The sequence below is a fragment of the Pseudophryne corroboree genome, unplaced genomic scaffold (genome assembly GCF_028390025.1).
Source record: "Pseudophryne corroboree isolate aPseCor3 unplaced genomic scaffold, aPseCor3.hap2 scaffold_494, whole genome shotgun sequence".
Taxonomy (NCBI): Eukaryota; Metazoa; Chordata; class Amphibia; order Anura; family Myobatrachidae; genus Pseudophryne; species Pseudophryne corroboree.
The window spans coordinates 198479-218947 of record NW_026970101.1 but is presented as its reverse complement, the minus strand read 5'-3'; the positions used below and the strand labels follow the sequence as shown (position 1 = coordinate 218947).

The 20469-nt window shown below is 40.0% G+C and overlaps 1 non-coding gene and 1 pseudogene across 1 annotated transcript; one reads left to right on the top strand and one right to left on the bottom strand.

Annotated features, from left to right (window-relative positions):
- The first annotated feature begins 7800 nt into the window (after positions 1-7800).
- Positions 7801-7979, top strand: LOC135030077 (U1 spliceosomal RNA; annotated as a pseudogene).
- A 3252-nt stretch (positions 7980-11231) lies between these two features.
- On the bottom strand, positions 11232-11394 carry LOC135030008 (U1 spliceosomal RNA). The gene has a single exon (XR_010226077.1). It is a non-coding gene; the product is annotated as a U1 spliceosomal RNA (small nuclear RNA).
- Between the last annotated feature and the right edge of the window lie 9075 nt (positions 11395-20469).

Here is a 20469-nt window from a genome sequence, read left to right as displayed (position 1 = left end):
TCCTGAACAACTGGCCCCCATAATTTGCAGGTGTTGCTTGCTCTACCTCTGACCTTTATCTCAGGGTCTTCAGCGAACCCTTACAAAAAACCAAAATATTAAAAGATAGGTTGACGGTGAAGTTTACCGAGCACCTCACTCACTCGCCCACGCCGACCAATACGCCCACACACTGATATAGCGCTGGCGTACTCGACCCAGGGCCCCTATGAACCTCTATTTACTGGAACATGCGAGAGATATCCGAAGAACACTTACTCTTTCCAGTAACTATTGGTTGTTGGACAATTCCTGAGTGACCAGCGAACTTCCCTTCAGAAAATAAAAAATTACACAAATAACGTCAGAATGTACAAATAGTTTTATGACCGGGTTTGTACACAAATGGTACTGGTCAGACTAACTTAATGCACACAATTACGTGCGGTACAATCGTTCAGCACATAAGCAACTAATCTTATGTACGGAGCGACCAGTGGAATCGACATTCAGCAGCTGCGAATTCCTTCAGCCTGAGCTTTTTATGGCCTATATGGGTGTCGCACCAACCCTTCTTGGTGTTGTGCCTTGTCTCTATAGCGGACTTCCTTGTCTGCTGTACTTGGACCTCCTGGTCTGTTATGCGACCTCCTGGTCTGACCTCCTGGTCTGTTACAGTATGACCTCCTGGTCTGCTACACTCTAATGCTCAAATTTTATGTTTAACCAGAGATGCCTCCCTAGCCACCACGTATGTCACTTACACGTATGTACTTCACGAGAACTCGATGATTTCTGTGGTTCAATCCCCAAAATTGTAAAAACAAACACTCACTCACCACATACACACTTTTGTTTCTATTTCTATTTCTGCGCAGAAATTTTTCTTTAGACCAGATGTGTTGTAAATTTGGAGAAGGATCTGTTAATTTAAATTTCGGATTTAAAATAGATTTGCGCTATTTATCGCCTGTTGCGCTATTTATCGCTTGTTGCGCTATTTATCGCCTGTTGCGATATTTATCGCTTATTGCGCTATTTATCGCTTATTGTGCTATTTAAAAATCAACACTATCGTGTGATTTGAGTTACGTGGGCGTACCCAGACGCTCCGTTGCATAATTTACGCTGCGTGCGTCGGCCTTTGCGTACGCGAGTCTCAGCCTTTTGTTAGAGACACGTGTATACAAAACCAATGTCCACCGTAACACAACTAACACGTTTTATCAATGTAGATGATCCTCAGTCGTCTACCGTGCAACACACCAATCTCTCCTTTTACCTTTAGGTAGAGCTGCGTGTGTGCTTTACACTTTATCCCGTAACGCATTACTTTTACACTTTAACTATGAAATAGCGACAAATCTCTCTTAGCACGTTTTATCAATTATAAAATGGCAAACAGGAGAGTGATATATGAAAATACACGAATGAAAAAGAAATGCAGATATGCGTGTGTGCGTACGCAAGATAGAAATAAACAGTTTTAAAAGACACTAGTGTGTTGTTCTTACCTCCGGTTCCCGGATTCCTTCAGCACCCTTTACTAAGCGAAACAGACGCTTATCCCGTCAGCACTGCGAAGAATATGATCTCCCGCCCTTTGCTGATGGATAATGTCTGCTGAAATTACCTAGCAGAGATATGTGAAGGACAGGACGAGCCGCCAATTGATAAAGCTAAATATTTATCTTATTTAAAACCCTTTGTGAGGTCTAAGAACACTGTACGCTATTTGCGTATGGAGTACCGTAAGGGTACGCTCGTTGCGTAACAATCGCTTAGCCGTGGTCGAGACGCTCAAGCGTCACGTTCGCTCACGGCCAAGAGATCACAGGCAGGCACGCTATTGGCTGCTGACTAACGTAATGGTTCGCTATAGCGTAACGGACGCTGTATCGGGAGCAGGCTGCTCAAGCGATACAGACGCTCACGAGAATACGCTGTTGGTATCGGGCACACTTATAGGTGAGCGACTACCGTAATGCTACGCTATCAGCGTAGCGGACGCTCGAGACCACGAGGAGATCACGAGCGGCGCCGACGCTCACAATGTTAAACCTTTATGTCTAAACCACAAACAATGTAATTTGCTGTAAAACCTTAGTGTAGAGATAGGGTGTAAATGCAACACTGTATAACCTTATTAACTCAAAAGCTGTTCGAGCGTCACCGACGCTCTGAGAATACTTAACACTATAAGAAATACACAAATACCGTGCTTAGGGTCCAACGCCTAATATATATATTATGAATGTTATACTTGCAAAAGAATTAATACAATACAAGTCATACACTACAATATAACATAGACTAACTAACCAGGTAACTACACAGTAAATACAATACAAGTACGTTTAAGAGAAAATGAGAGAAAGAGAAGAGAGAGAGAGAAAGATATGGCCCATAATAACAAGAAAAGACAATATGATTACGGAGAAAACTTACGCACAAAGGAAACGATCGCATGCGCCTCTGGACATCCAGCTCCCGATTTTCAGCAATGATAACCGATGAAGAGTGAGTGCTGGATGTGATCGGCCTGTCTATTTATGCCCCACACACAATACAATTCAATGGTCCCTACAATCTCATTGTTCATTGGACACAGGAATTCGTCTTCGCATTATAACAAAAGGTCATAGGTTGATTCATACAGGTGGGCTGTGACTATTTCCAACAGCTCAGGTGGGAGGGAAACTGGGTTTCCCGCCGCATGGATAAGTAAGTGCAAATACAGTAAATGTTCATAAACTTCTTATGTCCATAACTATTCGCACGAGCGATTGATCCGCTTCAAACCAACACCGGAATATTGCTAATTAAATACTCTTCCGATGGATACTAAACACCACTGTATTACTCCTGTCTGACCCTTCGTATCAAACAATGAGGGATCTCTCTGTCCAGGAACATACTACATTAACTAAACTTTCAGAATCTATCAAAGGGACCATAATTTACAAAATGCATTATATGGTGAAAATATGTAACGAAAGAGTCGCCCGCTAGACGCACACAATCTCTACCGTAAATGCGCATACCGTGCGCCTGCGGGTGCCCGCAACAGCGAGTATGCGCACGCACGGGAGAGCGCACGCATGCGCAGCAGGGACACATATGAGGTGCAAATATGGCAGTGTGCATCGTGATATTTTTCTGACTTTGACAGCTTACATGATTCTCCGCCCAGCGAAGAATTCTGGTGGCTTCCGCCATCGCCACTCTGCTCCTTGTGCCGCCTTGGCGGTTTACATGAACTAGTGCGGTGACGTTGTCTGACTGGATCAGAACTGGTTGGTCGCGAAGTAAGGTCTCCGCTTGACATAGGGCGTTGTATATGGCCCTTAGCTCCAGGATGTTGATGTGAAGACAAGTCTCCTGACTTGACCAAAGACCTTGGAAATTTCTTCCCTGTGTGGCTGCTCCCCAACCTCGGAGGCTCGCGTTCGTGGTCACCAGGATCCAGTCCTGAATGCCGAACCTGCGGCCCTCTAGAAGGTGAGCACTCTGCAGCCACCACAGGAGAGATACCCTGGCCCTGGGGGACAGGGTGATCAACTGATGAATCTGTAGATGTGACCCGGACCACTTGTCCAGTAGGTCCCATTGCAAGATCCTCGCATGGAACCTGCCGAAGGGAATGGCCTCGTATGATGCCACCATCATTCCCAGGACTCGAGTGCAGTGATGCACTGACACCTGTTTTGGTTTCAATAGGTTCCTGACCAGAGTCATGAGTTCCTGGGCCTTTTCTATCGGAAGATAAACCCTTTTCTGGTCCGTATCCAGAATAATGCCCAAGCAAAGTCAGACGAGTCGTAGGAACCAACTGCGACTTCGGGATATTGAGAATCCAGCCGTGTTGCTGTAACACCTTCAGTGAAAGTTATACGCTGTTCAGCAACTGCTCTCTTGATCTTGCTTTTATGAGGAGATCGTTCAAGTACGGGATAATTGTGACACCTTGCTTTCGCAGGAGCACCATAATTTCCGTCATTACCTTGGTGAAAATTCTCGGAGAAAATTCTGGAGAGACCAAACGGCAACGTCTGAAATTGGTAATGACAATACTGTACCGCAAATCTTAGGTACGCCTGATGAGGTGGATAAATGAGTACATGAAGGTATGCATCCTTTATGTCCAGAGATATCATAAAATCCCCCCCTTCTAGGCTGGCGATGACCGCTCTTAGCGATTCCATCTTGAACTTGAACCTTTTCAAGTATAGGTTCAGGGATTTTAAATTTAATATGGGTCTGACCAAACCGTCCGGTTTTGGGACTACAAACAGGGTCGAATAATTTCCATTTCCTTGTTGAAGCAGGGGAACCTTGACCACCACCTGTTGAAGATACAATTTGTGAATTGCATTTAACACTATCTCCCTTTCCTGGGGAGAAGATGGTAGGGCCGATTTGAAAAACCGGCGAGGAGGCACCTCTTCGAATTTCAGCTTGTAACCCTGAGAAACAATTTCTATTGCCTAGGGATCCACCTGCGAATGAACCCAGATGTGGCTGAAAACTCGAAGACGTGCCCCCAACTGGGCGGACTCCTTTAGCGGAGCCCCAGCGTCATGCGGTGGATTTTGTAGAGGCCGGGGAGGACTTCTGTTCCTGGGAACTAGCTGTGTTGTGCAGCTTCTTCCCTCTGCCCTTACCTCTGGCAAGAAAGGACACACCTCGTACTTTCTTGTTTCTCTGTGATCGAAAGGACTGCATTTGATAATGTGGTGCTTTCTTAGGCTGTGAGGGAATATAAGGCAAAAAATTTGATTTACCAGCTGTAGCTGTGGAGACTAGGTCCGAGAGACCTTCCCCAAACAATTCCTCACCCCTGTAAGGTAAAACCTCCATATACCTTTTTGAGTCGGCATCACCTGTCCATTGCCGGGTCCATAGGACTCGTCTAGCAGAAATTGACATAGCGTTTATTCTAGAACCCAGTAGACTAATGTCACTTTGAGCATCTCTTATATATAGGACAGCATCTTTTATATGCCCTATGGTCAATAACATAGCATCCTTATCTAGGGTCTCAATCTCTGCTGATAAGGTATCTGTCCATGCTGCCACCGCGCTACAACCCCGGCCGACGCAATTGCCGGTCTGAGTAAGGTACCAGAATGTGTGTAAATGGACTTTAGGGTAACCTCCTGCTTGCGGTCAGCAGGGTCCCTGATGGTAGCCGTATCCTGGGATGGCAGCGCTACCTTTTTGGATAAGCGTGTCAATGCTTTATCCACCCTAGGGGAGGATTCCCACCGTATCCTGTCCATTGGCGGGAAAGGATACGCCATAAGAATCCTTTTGGGAATCTGCAGCTTTTTGTCTGGAGATTCCCAAGCTTTTTCACATAATTCGTTCAACTCATGTGAGGGGGGAAAGGTTATCTCAGGTTTCTTTCCCTTATACATGTGTACCCTCGTGTCAGGGACAGGGGACTCTGTGATGTGCAAAACATCTTTTATTGCAATAATCATATATCGAATACATTTAGCCAATTTTGGCTGTAACTTTGCATCATCGTAGTCAACACTGGAGTCAGAATCCGTGTCGGTATCTGTGTCAACTATTTGGGATAGTGGGCGCTTTTGAGACCCCGAAGGTCCCTGCGACATAGGGACAGGCATGGGTTGACTCCCTGACTGTTCCCTAGCTTCAGCTTTGTCTAATCTCTTGTGTAATAAGTTTACATTAGCACTTAAAACATTTCACATATCCATTCAGTCAGGTGTCGGCGTTGTCGATGGAGACACCACATTAATTTGCTCCTGCTCCTCTCTAGGAGAGCCTTCTACCTCAGACATGTCGACACACGTGTACCGACACACCATACACTCAGGGAATCCTCTTATCTGAGGACAGTTCCCCAACAAGGCCCTTTGGAGAGACAGAGAGAGAGAGTATGCCAGCACACACCCCAGCGCTATATGACCCAGGAAAAAAACACAATAATTTTATGTTTACCCAGTAGCGCTGTATTTCCATATATATATGCGCCTAATTATGTGCCCCCCCTCTTCTTTAAGACCCTCTTTCTACCGTGGTATAAGCAGGGGAGAGTCCGTGGAGCTTCCCCTCAGCGGTGCTGTGGAGAAAATGGTGCTGGTGAGTGCTGAGGGAGAAGCCCCACCCCCTCAGCGACGGGCTTCTGTCCCGCTCAAATATAGTAAAAAAATGGCGGGGGCTCTTATATATATATATACAGTGCCTAGCTGCATATATATTTATTTTGCCAAAGAGAGGTCTATATTGCTGCCCAGGGCGTCCCCCCTGAGCCCTTCACCCTTACACTGACTGCCGTGTGTGAGGTGTATGGGAGCAATGGAGCACAGCTTTACTGCTGTGCGTTACCTCAGTGAAGATCATGAAGTCTTCCGCCGCCTCTGAAGTCTTCTTTTCTTCTCATACTCACCCGGCTTCTATCTTCCGGCTCTGCGAGGGGGACGGCGGCGCGGCTCTGGGACGGACGGCGAGGGTGAGACCTGCGTACCGATCCCTCTGGAGCTAATGCTGTACAGTAGCCTAAGAAGCAGAGCCTATCAACTCACAGAAGTAGGTGTGCATCTCTCCCCTCCGCCCCTCGATGCAGGGAGTCTGTTGCCAGCAGGCTCCCTGAAAATAAAAAAATCTAACAAATACACTTTCTGTCAGGAAACTCAGGAGAGCTCCCTGAAAAGCACCCAGTCTCCTCTGGGCACAGTAGTAAACTGAGGTCTGGAGGAGGGGCATAGAGGGAGGAGCCAGTGCACACCCAGATCTAAAGTCTTTCTTTAAGTGCCCATGTCTCCTGCGGAGCCCGTCTATCCCCCATGGTCCTTACGGAGTCCCCAGCATCCTCTAGGACGTAAGAGAAAAATTATGCTGGCAGAAAAATCCAATTGAGTGATTAAACAGCTCCAGAGCTGCTCTGTAAGGCAAGTAAAAGGGTGTGGGCCCTGCAGCACTACCTGTAGTTTGCATTGTGCATTGGAAGCCTAGTTTGCTGTCTGTTTCCACTTCTTTTTTCTTGAGCCCCTCCCGTCTATACCCTTGTGCACTATCCTGACTTCTCCTCCCGTCTGCTTACTTTGTGCCTTCCAATGCACAATGCAAACTACAGGTAGTGCTGCAGGGCCCACACCCTTTTACTTGCCTTACAGAGCAGCTCTTGAGCTGTTACAGTGCCCAGCTGCTGCAAGAAATCAGCGTGAATGCTTCAGGGGCTGGGGCATGGCCAACATGAGCCCCACACCGAAGGAGGGTGGGGGTGTTTAATGCGAACTAGGGGTCTCGCACAATGCGAACTACAGGTAGTGCTGCAGGGCCCACACCCTTTTACTTGCCTTACAGAGCAGCTCTGGAGCTGTTACAGTGCCCAGCTGCTGCAAGAAATCAGCTTGAATGCTTCAGGGGCTGGGGCATAGCCAACATGAGCCCCACACCGACGGAGGGTGGAGGTGTTTAATGCAAACTAGGGGTCATCCAAGTGCCGCAAAAGGCCGCCATGCCCTGCACGCCCCTTTTCTCTTTTCATATGCAGACGAGGGTTGAAGCCAACTTTGACCCACTGCTTGGATGACATCGCCATATGCAAATCCATCTGCTGCAGGCCTTCCCCCAGGAATGCTTGCACTAGTTGTTGCATTTGGTTTGTTGTTTGGGGGTGCTTCAGTATTAGGCAGCCTTCTGCCCTCCCATGTTCATCTGAAAATATGTGTTCTCCCTGCAGTTGTTGTCCCCAGATGAGAGTTCCCTTGTGCTGCCTCAGTTGAATCTCCTTTACTTGACAGAGATGTGCCTGAGCAGCGGCCCTCCCCAGCCCTATCCCAAATCATACTTATTTTGCATAGGAGATACCATGGTCATGAAGACTGTTCTCCCAGGGTGCGGTTCATTCATTGCATTCTGGGTATGCTGACCCCTGTGATTTCCCCAAATGTGGGAAACTCGACTGCATTATTTAATGCGAACTAGGGGTCATCCAAGCACCGCAAAAGGCCGCCATGCCCTGCATACCCCTTTTCTCTTTTCATAAGCAGACGAGGTTTGAAGCCAACTTTGACCCACTGCTTGGATGACATCACTTGCTGCCTTTCCAATGAAGCAAGTTTAATTTAATAATAGGTGAAAAACCATCCCTACAAAGGTGTTAATCAGATACTTGGCTTTGTGGACACTTTTCAGAGCACAAATTTGTTAGCATAAAAATAAAGCCAGAAAATGAAGAGCTGTTTAATCACTCAATTGGATTTTTCTGCCAGCATATTTCTTTTTCTCTGCAACCCACTGCTAAATTGTGCTTCGTGGCTGTTTTTTTTATAAAATCACTTAATCAAATCTAACTCTGATTACATCAGAGAAGGCCAGGTACCCTACACCATAAGAGGTGGTTTGAAATTTTTACTTGTCTACTTAAAGATCACCAAAATCTGATAACGAGGTCAATTACGTCCCTAGGTGGGATTGAACCACCAACCTTTTGGTTAACAACTGAACACGCTAACTGTTTGCGCCTCAGAGACACTTTGCAAAAGTACATACTGACAAAGGTTAATAAGCATTCATCTAGAACGTTTCCTAGAAAAACTTTAAAAAGTCAATAATCTGGAGAGTTTTTGTAAGATGTTCCTTCCATCAACCAATGAAGAAACACATTGGTACTTTCCCATGATGAGTGAGTGCTTCAGGATCTCTTGCACTTACATGTGCAGCAAAGGACTACAATGGAAGCATGCTGGGCCTATAACCCAGAGGTAGGCAGATTGCAACTGTCCTCTGCTATATGCATTTTTTTTGTTAATTAAAGTAATCCAAAACTGGGATTGATATTTTGGCTCTTTTATTTTTACTTAAAGTACAATAACTTTTACTGTTTTAATTTGTTTTAATAGTATATTGACAGTATTGTTTTCTTTCAAAAATCCACTTAATTTTCTTTACCCTATTATTAAAATGGTAATTGACAAAAACAAACTACATTGTCACCAGAAGAGCAATACAAAATGTACAAGTGATATATTAAAATCATCTTTTCAGCTTGAATTTCAATGATGCATTGAGGTAACGATTTTGTGAGAAACATCTTCACCCTTAAATAAAGATTTTCTTAATTCCCTACCTGTGTGCTAATTAGATATCACCTTGTTTTCACATTAAACAGACTTTCACATGAGAAAGCAGCAAGGATGCAGTGGCGTTAATGTTTCCTGGTGTCAACCTGTATTATTTCAGTAGACATTGAAATGAGGATGCATCTTGCTGCCTTTCCAATGAAGCAAGTTTAATTTAGTAATAGGTTAAAAACCATCCCTACAAAGGTGTTAATCAGAGACTTGGCTTTGTGGACACTTTTCAGAGAACAAATTTGTTAGCATAAAAATAAAGCCAGAAAATGAAGAGCTGTTTAATCACTCAATTGGATTTTTCTGCCAGCATTTTTCTTTTTCTCTGCAACCCACTGCTAAATTGTGCTTCCTAGCTGTTTTTTTTATAAAATCACTTAATCAAATCTAACTCTGATTACATCAGAGAAGGCCAGGTACCCTACACCATAAGAGGGGGTTTGAAATTTTGACTTGTCTACTTAAAGGTCACCGAAATCTGATAACAAGGTCAATTACGTCCCTGGGTGGGATTGAACCACCAACCTTTTGGTAAATAGCCTTATACACTAACTGATTGCGCCACAGCGACACTTTTCAAAAGTACATACTGACAAAGGCTAATAAGCATTCATCTAGAACGTTTCCTAGAAACATTTTAAAAAGTCAATAATGTGGAGAGTTTTTGTAAGATGTTTCTTCCATCAACCAATGAAGAAACACATTGGTACTTTCCTATGATGAGTGAGTGCTTCAGGATCTCTTGCACTTACATGTGCAGCAGAGTACTGTAATGGAAGCATGCTGGGTCCATAACCCAGAGGTAGGCAGATTGAAACTATCCTCTGCTATATGCATTGTTTTTATTAATTAAAGTAATCCAAAACTGGGATTGATATTTTTGCTCTTTTATTTTTACTTAAAGTACAATAACTTTTACCATTTTAATTTGTTTTAATAGTATATTGACAGTATTGTTTTCTTTCAAAAATCCAATTAATTTTCTTTACCCGATTATTAAAATGGTAATTGACAAAAACAATCTACATTGTCACCAGAAGAGCAGTACAAAATGTACAAGTGATATATTAAAATCATCTTTCCAGCTTGAATTTCAATGATGCCTTGGTGCAACAATTTTGTGAGAAACATCTTCACCCATAAAGAAAGATTTTCTTAATTCCTTACCTGTGTGCTGATTAGATATCACCTTGTTTTCACATTAAACAGACTTCCCCATGAGGAAGCAGCAAGGATGCAGTGACGTTTATGTTTCCTGGTGTCAACCTGTATTATTTCAGTAGACATTGAAATGAGGATGCATCTTGCTGCCTTTCCAATGAAGCAAGTTTAATTCAGTAATAGGTGAAAAACCATTCCTACAAAGGTGTTAATCAGAGACTTGGCTTTGTGGACACTTTTCAGAGAGCAAATTTGTTAGCATAAACATAAAATCAGAAAATGAAGAGCTGTTTAATCACTCAATTGGACTTTTCTGCCAGCATAATTTTTTTTCTCTGCAACCCACTGCTAAATTGTGCTTCCTAGCTGTTTTTTATAAAATCACTGAATCAAATCTAATTCTGATTACATCAGAGAAGGCCGGGTACCCTACACCATAAGAGGGGGTTTGAAATTTTGACTTGTCTACTTAAAGATCACCAAAATCTGATAACAAGGTCTATTACGTCCCTGGGTGGGATTGAATCACCAACCTTTAGGTTAATAGCCATACACACTAACTGATTGCGCCACAGCGACACTTTGCAAAAGTACATACTGACAAAGGCTAATAAGCATTCATCTAGAACGTTTCCTAGAAAAACTTTAAAAAGTCAATAATCTGGAGAATTTTTGTAAGAAACACATTGGTACATTCCCATGATGAGTGAGTGCTTCAGGATCTCTTGCACTTACATGGGCTATTAACCAAAAGGTTCCCACCCAGTGATGTAATTGACCTTGTGATCAGATTTTGGTGATCTTTAAGTAGACAAGTCAAAATTTCAAACCCCCTCTTATGGTGTAGGGTACCTGGCCTTCTCTGACGTAATCAGAGTTAGATTTAATTAAGGTGCACAAGGGCATAGAAGGGAGCGGTTTAAGAAAAGAGAAGTGGAAACAGACAGCAAACTAGGCTGGAGAGAGACCTGAGACAAAGAGATCTGAATTATACGAGAGCCGACCAGGGGAAACACAAATTATGCAGTCAAGTTTCCCACATTTGGGGAAATCGCAGGAGCAGCACACCCAGAGTGCAATGGGTGAGCCTTTCCCTGGGAGAAGCACCTTCCTGATCATAGTATCTCACCTGGCAGGTAAGTAGGAGTTGGGCTAGTGCTGGGGAGGGTCGCTGCTCGGGTACCCCCCTGTCAAGTGAAGGAGATCCAACTGAGGCAGCACAAGGGAACTCTCGAAAGAAGAACAAGGCTAGAGGAAGATCTGAGACAAAGAAATCTGACTTTTACCAGAGCTGACCAGAGGAAAGCACAAACACAGTACCCCACTACCACCAGGAAACATTAACGCCACTGCATCCTTGCTGCTTTCTCATGTGGAAGTCTATTTAATGTGAAAACAAGGTGATATCTAATTAGCACACAGAAAAGAAAATTAAGTGAATTTTTGAAAGAAAACAATACTGTCAATATACTATTAAAACAAATTAAAATGGTAAAAGTTATTGTACTTTAAGTAAAAATAAAAGAGCAAAAATATCAATCCCAGTTTTGGATTACTTTAATTAACAAAAAAAATGCATATAGCAGAGGATAGTTTCAATCTTTCTACCTCTGGGTTATGGGCCCAGCATGCTTCCATTGCAGTACTCTGCTGCACATGTAAGTGCAAGAGATCCTGAAGCACTCACTCATCATGGGAAAGTACCAATGTGTTTCTTCATTGGTTGATGGCAGAAACATCTTACAAAAACACTCCAGATTATTGACTTTTTAAAGTTTTTCTAGGAAACGTTCTAGATGATTGTTTATTAGCCTTTGTCAGTATGTAATTTTGCAAAGTGTCGCTGTGGCGCAATCAGTTAGTGTGTATGGCTATTAACCAAAAGGTTGGTGGTTCAATCCCACCCAGGGATGTAATTGACTTTGTTATCAGATTTTGGTGATTTTTAAGTAGACAAGTCAAAATTTCAAACCCCCTGTTATGGTGTTAGGTATTTAGACTTCTCTGATGTAATCAGAGTTAGATTTGATTCAGTGATTTTATAAAAACAGCTAGGAAGCACAATTTAGCAGTGGGTTGCAGAGAAAAAGAAATATGCTGGCAAAAAAATCCAATTGACTGATTAAACAGCTCTTGGATGGTTTTTCACCTATTACTAAATTAAACTTGCTTCATTGGAAAGGCAGCAAGATGCATCCTCATTTCAATATCTACTGAAATAATACAGGTTGACACCAGGAAACATTAACGCCACTGCATCCTTGCTGCTTTCTCATGTGGAAGTCTGTTTAATGTGAAAACAAGGTGATATCTAATTAGCACACAGGTAAGGAATTAAGAAAATCTTTATTAAAGGGTGAAGATGTTTCTCACAAAATCGTTGCCCCAATGCATCATTGAAATTCAAGCTGGAAAGATGATTTTAATATATCACTTGTACATTTTGTATTGCTCTTCTGGTGACAATGTAGTTTGTTTTTGTCAATTACCATTTTAATAATCGGGTAAAGAAAATTAATTGGATTTTTGAAAGAAAACAATACTGTCAATATACTATTAAAACAAATTAAAATGGTAAAAGTTATTGTACTTTAAGTAAAAATAAAAGAGCAAAAATATCAATCCCAGTTTTGGATTACTTTAATTAACAAAAAAAAATGCATATAGCAGAGGATAGTTTCAATCTGCCTACCTCTGGGTTATGGACCCAGCATGCTTCCATTACAGTACTCTGCTGCACATGTAAGTGCAAGAGGTCCTGAAGCACTCACTCATCATGGGAAAGTTTCAATGTGTTTCTTTATTGGTTGATGGAAGAAACATCTTACAAAAACTCTCCACATTATTGACTTTTTAAAATGTTTCTAGGAAACGTTCTAGATGAATGCTTATTAGCATTTGTCAGTAGGTACTTTTGCAAAGTGTCGCTGTGGCGCAATCAGTCTGTGTGTATGGTTATTAACTAAAAGGTTGGTGGTTCAATCCCACCCAGGGACGTAATTGACCTTGTTATCAGATTTTGGTGATCTTTAAGTAGACAAGTCAAAATTTCAAACCCCCTGTTATGGTGTAGGGTACCTGGCCTTCTCTGATGTAATCAGAGTTAGATTTGATTCAGTGATTTTATAAAAACAGCTAGGAAGCACAATTTAGCAGTGAGTTGCAGAGAAAAAGAAATATGCTGGCAAAAAAATCCAATTGAGTGATTAAACAGCTCTTCATTTTCTGGCTTTATTTTTATGCTAACAAATTTGTTCTCTGAAAAGTGTCCACAAAGCCAAGTCTCTGATTAACACCTTTGTAGGGATGGTTTTTCACCTATTACTAAATTAAACTTGCTTCATTGGAAAGGCAGCAAGATGCATCCTCATTTCAATGTCTACTGAAATAATACAGGTTGACACCAGGAAACATTAACGCCACTGCATCCTTGCTGCTTTCGCATGTGGAAGTCTGTTTAATGTGAAAACAAGGTGATATCTAATTAGCACACAGGTAAGGAATTAAGAAAATCTTTATTTAAGGGTGAAGATGTTTCTCACAAAATCGTTGCCCCAATGCATCATTGAAATTCAAGCTGGAAAGATGATTTTAATATATCACTTGTACATTTTGTATTGCTCTTCTGGTGACAATGTAGTTTGTTTTTGTCAATTACCATTATAAAAATAGGGTAAAGAAAATTAAGTGGATTTTTGAAAGAAAACAATACTGTCAATATACTATTAAAACAAATTAAAATGGTAAAAGTTATTGTACTTTAAAGTAAAAATAAAAGAGCAAAAATATCAATCCCAGTTTTGGATTACTTTAATTAACAATAAAAAATGCATATAGCAGAGGATAGTTTCAATCTGCCTACCTCTGGGTTATGGGCCCAGCATGTTTCCAATGCAGTACTCTGCTGCACATGTAAGTGCAAGAGATCCTGAAGCACTCACTCATCATGGGAAAGTACCAATGTGTTTCTTCGTTGGTTGATGGAAGAAACATCTTACAAAAACTCTCCAGATTATTGACTTTTTAAAGTTTTTCTAGGAAACGTTCTAGATGAATGCTTATTAGCCTTTGTCAGTATGTAAGTTTGCAAAGTGTCTCTGTGGCGCAATCGGTTAGTGTGTTTGGTTATTAATCAAAGGGTTGGTGGTTCAATCCCACCCAGGGATGTAATTGACCTTGTTATCAGATTTTGGTGATCTTTAAGTAGACTAGTCAAAATTTCAAACCCCCTGTTATGGTGTAGGGTACCTGGCCTTCTCTGATGTAATCAGAGTTAGATTTGATTAAGTGATTTTATAAAAAAACAGCTAGGAAGCACAATTTAGCAGTGGGTTGCAGAGAAAAAGAAATACGCTGGCAGAAAAATCCAATTGAGTGATTAAACTGCTCTTCATTTTCTGGCTTTATTTTTATGCTAACTAATTTGTTCTCTGAAAAGTGTCCACAAAGCCAAGTGTCTGATTAACATCTTTGTAGGGATGGTTTTTCACCTATTACTAAATTAAACTTGCTTCATTGGAAAGGCAGCAAGATGCATCCTCATTTCAATATCTACGGAAATAATACAGGTTGACACCAGGAAACATTAACGCCACTGCATCTTTGCTGTTTTCTCATGTGGAAGTCTGTTTAATGTGAAAACAAGGTGATATCTAATTAGCACACAGGTAAGGAATTAAGAAAATCTTTATTTAAGGGTGAAGATGTTTCTCACAAAATCGTTGCCCCAATGCATCATTGAAATTCAAGCTGGAAAGATGATTTTAATATATCACTTGTACATTTTGTATTGCTCTTCTGGTGACAATGTAGTTTGTTTTTGTCAATTGCCATTTTAATAATCGGGTAAAGAAAATTAATTGGATTTTTGAAAGAAAACAATACTGTCAATATACTATTAAAACAAATTAAAATGGTAAAAGTTATTGTACTTTAAGTAAAAATAAAAGAGCACAAATATCAATCCCAGTTTTGGATTACTTTAATTAACAAAAAAAATGCATATAGCAGAGGATAGTTTCAATCTGCCTACCTCTGGGTTATGGACCCAGCATGCTTCCATTACAGTACTCTGCTGCACATGTAAGTGCAAGAGATCCTGAAGCACTCACTCATCATGGGAAAGTACCAATGTGTTTCTTCATTGGTTGATGGAAGAAACATCTTACAAAAACTCTCCAGATTATTGACTATTTAAAGTTTTTATAGGAAACGTTCTAGATGAATGCTTATTAGCCTTTGTCAGTAAATACTTTTGCAAAGTGTCGCTGTGGCGCAATCAGTTAGTGTGTATGGCTATTAACCAAAAGGTTGGTGGTTCAACCCCACCCAGGGACGTAATTGACCTTGTTATCAGATTTTGTTGATCTTTAAGTAGACAAGTCAAAATTTCGAAAACCCCTGTTATGGTGTAGGGTACCTGGCCTTCTCTGATGTAATCAGAGTTAGATTTGATTCGGTGATTTTATAAAAACAGCTAGGAAGCACAATTTAGCAGTGGGTTGCAGAGAAAAAGAAATATGCTGGCAAAAAAATCCAATTGAGTGATTAAACAGCTCTTCATTTTCTGGCTTTATTTTTATGCTAACAAATTTGTTCTCTGAAAAGTGTCCACAAAGCCAAGTATCTGATTAACATCTTTGTAGGGATGGTTTTTCACCTATTACTAAATTAAACTTGCTTCATTGGAAAGGCAGCAAGATGCATCCTCATTTCAATATCTACTGAAATAATACAGGTTGACACCAGGAAACATTAACGCCACTGCATCCTTGCTGCTTTCTCATGTGGAAGTCTGTTTAATGTGAAAACAAGGTGATATCTAATTAGCACACAGGTAAGGAATTAAGAAAATCTTTATTTAAGGGTAAAGATTTTTCTCACAAAATCGTTGCCCCAATGCATCATTGAAATTCAAGCTGGAAAGATGATTTTAATATATCACTTGTACATTTTGTATTGCTCTTCTGGTGACAATGTAGTTTGCTTTTGTCAATTACCATTTTAATAATCGGGTAAAGAAAATTAATTGGATTTTTGAAAGAAAACAATACTGTCAATATACTATTAAAACAAATTAAAATGGTAAAAGTTATTGTACTTTAAGTAAAAATAAAAGAGCAAAAATATCAATCCCAGTTTTGGTTTACTTTAATTAACAAAAAAAAATGCATATAGCAGAGGATAGTTTCAATCTGCCTACCTCTGGGTTATGGACCCAGCATGCTTCCATTACAGTACTCTGCTGCACATGTAAGTGCAAGAGATCCTGAAGCACTCACTCATCATGGGAAAGTACCAATGTGTTTCTTCATTGGTTGATGGAAGAAACATCTTACAAAAACTCTCCACATTATTGACTTTTTAAAATGTTTCTAGGAATCGTTCTAGATGAATGCTTATTAGTCTTTGTCAGTAAGTACTTTTGCAAAGTGTCACTGTGGCGCAATCAGTTAGTGTGTGAGGCTATTAACCAAAAGGTTGGTGGTTCAATCCCACCCAGGGACTTAATTGACCTTGTTATCAGATTTTGGTGATCTTTAAGTAGACAAGTCAAAATTTCAAACCCCCTGTTATGGTGTAGGGTACCTGGCCTTCTCTGATGTAATCAGAGTTAGATTTGATTTAGTGATTTTATAAAAACAGCTAGGAAGCACAATTTAGCAGTGAGTTGCAGAGAAAAAGAAATATGCTGGCAAAAAAATCCAATTGAGTGATTAAACAGCTCTTCATTTTCTGGCTTTATTTTTATGCTAACAAATTTGTTCTCTGAAAAGTGTCCACAAAGCCAAGTCTCTGATTAACATCTTTGTAGGGATGGTTTTTCACCTATTACTAAATTAAACTTGCTTCATTGGAAAGGCAGCAAGATGCATCCTCATTTCAATGTCTACTGAAATAATACAGGTTGACACCAGGAAACATTAACGCCACTGCATCCTTGCTGCTTTCGCATGTGGAAGTCTGTTTAATGTGAAAACAAGGTGATATCTAATTAGCACACAGGTAAGGAATTAAGAAAATCTTTATTTAAGGGTGAAGGTGTTTCTCACAAAATCGTTGCCCCAATGCATCATTGAAATTCAAGCTGGAAAGATGATTTTAATATATCACTTGTACATTTTGTATTGCTCTTCTGGTGACAATGTAGTTTGTTTTTGTCAATTACCATTATAATAATAGGGTAAAGAAAATTAAGTGGATTTTTGAAAGAAAACAATACTGTCAATATACTATTAAAACAAATTAAAATGGTAAAAGTTATTGTACTTTAAGTAAAAATAAAAGAGCAAAAATATCAATCCCAGTTTTGGATTACTTTAATTAACAATAAAAAATGCATATAGCAGAGGATAGTTTCAATCTGCCTACCTCTGGGTTATGGGCCCAGCATGCTTTCATTGCAGTACTCTGCTGCACATGTAAGTGCAAGAGATCCTGAAGCACTCACTCATCATGCGAAAGTACCAATGTGTTTCTTCATTGGTTGCTGGAAGAAACATCTTACAAAAACTCTCCAGATTATTGATTTTTTAAAGTTTTTCTAGGAAACGTTCTAGATGAATGCTTATTAGTCTTTGTCAGTATGTACTTTTTGCAAAGTGTCTCTGTGGCGCAATCGGTTAGTGTGTTCAGCTATTAATCAAAAGGTTGGTGGTTCAATCCCTCCCAGGGACATAATTGACCTTGTGATCAGATTTTGGTGATATTTAAGTAGACAAGTCAAAATTGCAAACCCCCTGTTATGGTGTAGGGTACCTGGCCTTCTCTGATGTAATCAGAGTTAGATTTGATTAAGTGATTTTATAAAAAAACAGCTAGGAAGCACAATTTAGCAGTGGGTTGCAGAGAAAAAGAATAATGCTGGCAGAAAAATCCAATTGAGTGATTAAACAGCTCTTCATTTTCTGGCTTTATTTTTATGATAACAAATTTGTTCTCTGAAAAGTGTCCACAAAGCCAAATATCTGATTAACATCTTTGTAGGGATGGTTTTTCACCTATTACTAAATTAAACTTGCTTCATTGGAAAGGCAGCAAGATGCATCCTCATTTCAATATCTACGGAAATAATACAGGTTGACACCAGGAAACATTAACGCCACTGCATCTTTACTGTTTTCTCATGTGGAAGTCTGTTTAATGTGAAAACAAGGTGATATCTAATTAGCACACAGGTAAGGAATTAAGAAAATCTTTATTTAAGGGTGAAGATGTTTCTCACAAAATCGTTGCCCCAATGCATCATTGAAATTCAAGCTGGAAAGATGATTTTAATATATCACTTGTACATTTTGTATTGCTCTTCTGGTGACAATGTAGTTTGTTTTTGTCAATTACCATTTTAATAATCGGGTAAAGAAAATTAAGTGGATTTTTGAAAGAAAACAATACTGTCAATATACTATTAAAACAAATTAAAATGGTAAAAGTTATTGTACTTTAAGTAAAAATAAAAGAGCAAAAATATCAATCCCAGTTTTGGATTACGTTAATTAACAAAAAAAAATGCATATAGCAGAGGATAGTTTCAATCTGCCTACCTCTGGGTTATGGACCCAGCATGCTTCCATTACAGTACTCTGCTGCACATGTAAGTGCAAAAGATCCTGAAGCACTCACTCATCATGGGAAAGTACCAATGTGTTTCTTCATTGGTTGATGGAAGAAACATCTTACAAAAACTCTCCACATTATTGACTTTTTAAAATGTTTCTAGGAATCGTTCTAGATGAATGCTTATTAGCCTTTGTCAGTATGTACTTTCGCAAAGTGTCGCTGTGGCGCAATCAGTTAGTGTGTAAGGCTATTAACCAAAAGGTTGGTGGTTCAATCCCACCCAGGGACTTAATTGACCTTGTTATCAGATTTTGGTGATCTTTAAGTAGACAAGTCAAAATTTCAAACCCCCTGTTATGGTGTAGGGTACCTGGCCTTCTCTGATGTAGTTAGATTTGATTCAGTGATTTTATAAAAACAGCTAGGAAGCACAATTTAGCAGTGGGTTGCAGAGAAAAAGAAATATGCTGGCAGAAAAATCCAATTGAGTGATTAAACAGCTCTTCATTTTCTGGCTTTATTTTTATGCTAACTAATTTGTTCTCTGAAAAGTGTCCACAAAGCCAAGTATCTGATTAACATATTTGTAGGGATGGTTTTTCATCTATTACTAAATTAAACTTGCTTCATTGGAAAGGCAGCAAGATGCATCCTCATTTCAATATCTACTGAAATAATACAGGTTGACACCAGGAAACATTAACGCCACTGCATCCTTGCTGCTTTCTCATGTGGAAGTCTGTTTAATGTGAAAACAAGGTGATATCTAATTAGCACACAGGTAAGGAATTAAGAAAATCTTTATTTAAGGGTGAAGATGTTTCTCACATAATCGTTGCCCCAATGCATCATTGAAATTCAAGCTGGAAAGATGATTTTAATGTATCACTTGTACATTTTGTATTGCTCTTCTGGTGACAATGTAGTTTGTTTTTGTCAATTACCATTTTAATAATAGGGTAAAGAAAATTAAGTGGATTTTTGAAAGAAAACAATACTGTCAATATACTATTAAAACAAATTAAAATGGTAAAAGTTATTGTACTTTAAGTAAAAATAAAAGCTAAAATATCAATCCCAGTTTTGGATTACTTTAATGAACAAAAAAAAATGCATATAGCAAAGGATAGTTTCAATCTGCCTACCTCTGGGTTATGGGCCCAGCATGCTTCCATTGCAGTACTCTGCTGCACATTTAAGTGCAAGAGATCCTGAAGCACTCACTCATCATGCGAAAGTACCAATGTGTTTCTTCATTGGTTGCTGGAAGAAACATCTTACAAAAACTCTCCAGATTATTGACTTTTTAAAGTTTTTCTAGGAAACGTTCTACATGAATGCTTATTAGTCTTTGTCAGTATGGACTTTTTGCAAAGTGTCTCTGTGGCGCAATCTGTTAGTGTGTTCAGCTATTAATCAAAAGGTTGGTGGTTCAATCCCACCCAGGGACGTAATTGACCTAGTGATCAGATTTTGGTGATATTTAAGTAGACAAGTCAAAATTGCAAACCCTCTCTTATGGTGTAGGGTACCTGGCCTTCTCTGATGTAATCAGAGTTAGATTTGATTAAGTGATTTTATAAAAAAAACAGCTAGGAAGCACAATTTAGCAGTGGGTTGCAGAGAAAAAGAAAAATGCTGGCAGAAAAATCCAATTGAG